At 39.5% G+C, this 4064-nt stretch overlaps 1 protein-coding gene across 2 annotated transcripts in view; it reads left to right on the forward strand.

Moving 5' to 3' along the window:
- The window catches only part of Lmbr1 (limb development membrane protein 1), a 161387-nt gene that overhangs the window by 49623 nt on the left and 107700 nt on the right, over positions 1-4064 (forward strand). The window lies entirely within an intron of this gene.

Consider the following 4064-nt stretch of genomic DNA (forward strand, 5'->3'; position numbering starts at 1 on the left):
TTGAAACAGGGTCTCACTGTGCAGTTTGGGTTGGCCTTGTGCTCACTTTTGTAACCCCCAGGCTTGTCTTGAACTTGCAGAGATCCTCCTAGCTCAACCTTCTGGATGCTAGGATTATAGGTGTGCACCACCGTGCCCGATTCTGGGGACGTGCAGTGCGTGCCAGGGGATCCAGGGCTGAGTGAAAAATTCCCTCCTTTAATAATACTTAGCTAACTTGCCATTTGACCTTGGAAAAACTGTATTACAGTATCTTAAAATTCATAGTGTAGGTCATTGTATTTGGAATTCCAGTATTGATCCAAAGAAGTGGAAGGATTTGCCCATGTGGTATGATCATGGTTCACTACTTATGCTAAGAAATACTTTGCTCCTTAGACTGATGAAACTTCTCTTTCAGTTGATGCATGTTCTTGATGCAATAATCCAAAAGCACAGGGTAAAACCTAAAGGAGTACAGTTTTACATGTGAGGTAAGAGTGAGTTTCATGTCTCCTCTTGCTTGAGAGTGCAGAACCTCCTGTTGTGGGTGAAAGTCCTTGAGCAGTCCCCTCTCTGTGGCTGGGACCCTGATCCTGCAGCGTAAGCACAGCTGCGGCAGCACTAGCCATTGCATTGTTTCCGTCCTGACTGTGGAGTATGAGCTCATTAGGGAGAATGCAGCGTATACTTTCCATGCTTTCAAACATTTAATATTACATAGTGTATGTTTTCTTTTTCTTTTTTTAAATGTATTTAGGACAGGGTCTACAGGGTCTACAGTGTCTCACTATGTAGATTGGACTCATAGTGATCCTCCTGTTTTCAGCCTCCCAAGTGCTGGGATTACTGGTGCGCGCCACCACGCCCAGTCTCAGTTGCTGTCTCAGTGTGCCCCAGGGGCAGGGCCGGCAGGGTATACTGGGGATCGAACCCAGTATACCCTGTGCTCTGCTTAAGCAGGTGCTCTGCTTAAGCAGGTGCTTTAGTCTGCTGAGCCATCTGGCCAGCCCTTTACATATTGTGTGTTTTCCATGCTGGTCAGTGTTCTTTGAAAACACTTTGGTGGCTCGTAACATGCGCCCAGTGCCGACGTCTATTATCCTAGGAGTGTCCAGAGGCTCTCGATTGATCTGAGGGCTGGGATGTTTAGTCTTCTGATGACTTAGTAATAAGTTTTTTCAGATCTGAAGTGGACCGTGGCTGCATTGTACTGTGGGTCTTGAGCGACCTCCTTGCCTTTGTGGAACCCTTAACTGTTCTGTTTTGGATACCTAGAAGGCTTTCAAACTGTAATTATTATTTGGGTTCTGGTAATTTCCTTGGATGATACTTAGGAAGAAAATTATCAGGCTAGTGAATATTTGTGCCAAGATGTTTTCTATAACTGCCTGTTTATATTCTGACAGGATGAAAGTCCATTTGGCTTTAACCACAAGCTCAGTAAAATGGAGTATTTTAAAATTTTATGTATTTCTTTATTTTTATGTATTTGGTACAGTGGCTCACTATGCAGAACCTGCACTTGTAGTGATCCTGCTGTTTCAGCCTCCCTAGTGCTGAGATTACAGGTGTGCGCTACCATGCCTGGACTCAAAAAATTGAGTATTAATATCTTTAAAATCTTTGTAAACTGTGTGAATGAAAAGTGCTTTTACATTATCATTTTAATTTTGAGAAAGGTTAAGTGTTGAAAGACAGTTTAATTTTGTTTTGTAGGGCAGGCTGAGAAGATGGCTCAGTAGAATAAGTGCTTACCTAACAAGCGCGAGGGCCTGAGTTCAATCCCTGCGTCTGCAAAAAAAAAAAAAAAAAATTGTTTTGTAAAAGATATAAAAACATCTATTACATATGATATATGTATTGTATATGTCTATGTAATATAGGTATGTGCATTACATATATCTGTAATCTTTTAAAAAGTCATTGATTGATTGATTGATTGATTGATTTAGTACAGGGTCTTGCTGTGTGGCTCAGACTCATTGTGATCCTCCTGTCTCAGCCTGCCCAGCACTGGGATTACAGGTGTGTGCCACCGGGCCCAGTTTTGGTGGCCGACTTGGCGTGGGGCCTGCATGGAATGTGGTACCAGGGATTAAACCTGGGTTCTTGTGCTTGCAAGGCAGACTGCTGAGCTATCTCCCCAGCTCCTATAACCTATTACATATATAATCAGCTTTTCTTCCAACTTCTGTTAATGTTTTTCTAGTTGTTATTTTGCACTTTTTTATTTATTTTTTTATTTCCAGAATTTTTATATTTTTATGCTGTCTGGTCTTTTTCTTTGTTTGATTTCTCTAATTGTCTTTGTGTTTAGAAGATTCTTTTCCTATCCTGAGCTGTGACAAAAACTCACATTTTATTTCTTGTTAATGGTTTTATTTATACCTAACTATGTAATCTCTGTGAACTTTGCATGTGTAACTTTTCTTTCATGCCTTTTTTAAAGTTGGGTTATTGTCCCAGTACCTTCAGTTGAAAATCTCTTCTTTTCTTTACTGTTTTTAAAATTTTTATTTATTAAAGAGAGTACAAAATAGTATTGAAACAGAAAAAGTACACGTGATGCAAAATTTCCCTTTCGCAGCTGAGAAGAATGTGTGTTCTGCTGTTGCTGGGTGGAACACTCTGTAAAGGTCTACCAAGTAGATTTCTTCACAAGTTTGGTTCAGTTCTGTTATTTCTATGTTGATTTTTTTTCTTCATTGATCTTTTTGTGACAGTAGCCTGTTAAAGTCACCTATCATAATTGTATTATTGCTCATTTGTTTCCTGTCTGTTAAAATTTTTCTTATATAGGGGGGTGCTCATTGGGTGTATATATATTTATAATTGTTATCTTTCCTCTTTCAGTTTTCCCTTAATAACTATGTAGTGACCTTCTTTATCTCTTTGAATGATTTTTGTTTTGTTTTAGAATAATTTTTTTCTTTTTAAAATGTATTTAATACAGGGCCTACAGGGTCTCACTACACAGATCACAGATCTGACTTGTAGTGGTCCTCCTGTTTTTCAGCCTCCCAAGTGCTGGGATTACAGGTGCGTGCCACCACACCCAGTCTCGTTCCCTGTCTCAGGGTGCCCCAGGGGCGGGGCCAGCACAGCTGGCAGGGGGCGGAGCCTGGTTCCTACATCTGCCTGGCAGGCACTTGAATCCACTGAGCGGTCTGGCCGGCCCTCTGTGCGTGATATTTGGTTTGAAGTTGATATTTGGTTTGAAGTTGATATTATCAGCAACCAGAATAGCTACTTCTGCTTTTTTCTGATTTCCTGTGGCATGGAGAATTGCTTTCCATTCCTTTGACTGTTAGTCTGTGAATTTCCTTTTGAGTTAAATGTGTTTCTTGGGTATAGCATGTCGTTGGATTTTCTCAGTCTGCTCTTCTAGTCTGGTTCTTTTGATTGGTGAATTGAGGCCGTGTACCTGGATGGTTATAACTGATATGTGTTGGCTTAGTTTGTCGTGTTGTTTTTCTGCTATAGATTCCGTACTTTTCCTCTCTTTTTAATTACTTGCTCTGTTTGTCGTTCTTTTCTGTTCTTTTTGAAGCTGTAATTGTTTCTATCTCTTTCTTGAATATCTGTCAGTACTCTTTGTAGGATTGGCTTGGTGGTCATGACTTTTTTAAATTGTTTTTTGTCATGGAAGGATCTTATCTCACCATTGAACTTGATTTTTCTTTCAGGACCTCAAATGCTTCACTCCAAACTCTTCTTGATTTAATGGCTTGTGCTGAGGAATCTGTGATTCTGATGGGTTTCTGTTGTAGGTGATCTGCTCCTTCTCTAGCAGCTTTTAATACTCTATTGTTTTGCTGAATTTCTGAGATCTTGATTATTATGTGTCTAGGTGTAGATTTATTTTGGTTATGGCTGTTTGGAGTTCTCTATGCCTTGCTTATATATATGTCAGGTTCTTTTCTCATGTTTGGAAAGTTTTCTGTTAGTACTTCTGCAAATAGTCTTTTTATGTCATTTGTGCTGTCTCCTGTTTCATTGACACCTATTATTCTTACATTTTCTTTGTGTCATCTTGTATCTACTGAATTATTATTTTGTAGTTCCTTGTAAGTTTTTTTATT

Source organism: Octodon degus, unplaced genomic scaffold (assembly GCF_000260255.1).
Source record: "Octodon degus isolate 3935 unplaced genomic scaffold, OctDeg1.0 scaffold00027, whole genome shotgun sequence".
Lineage (NCBI taxonomy): Eukaryota > Metazoa > Chordata > Mammalia > Rodentia > Octodontidae > Octodon > Octodon degus.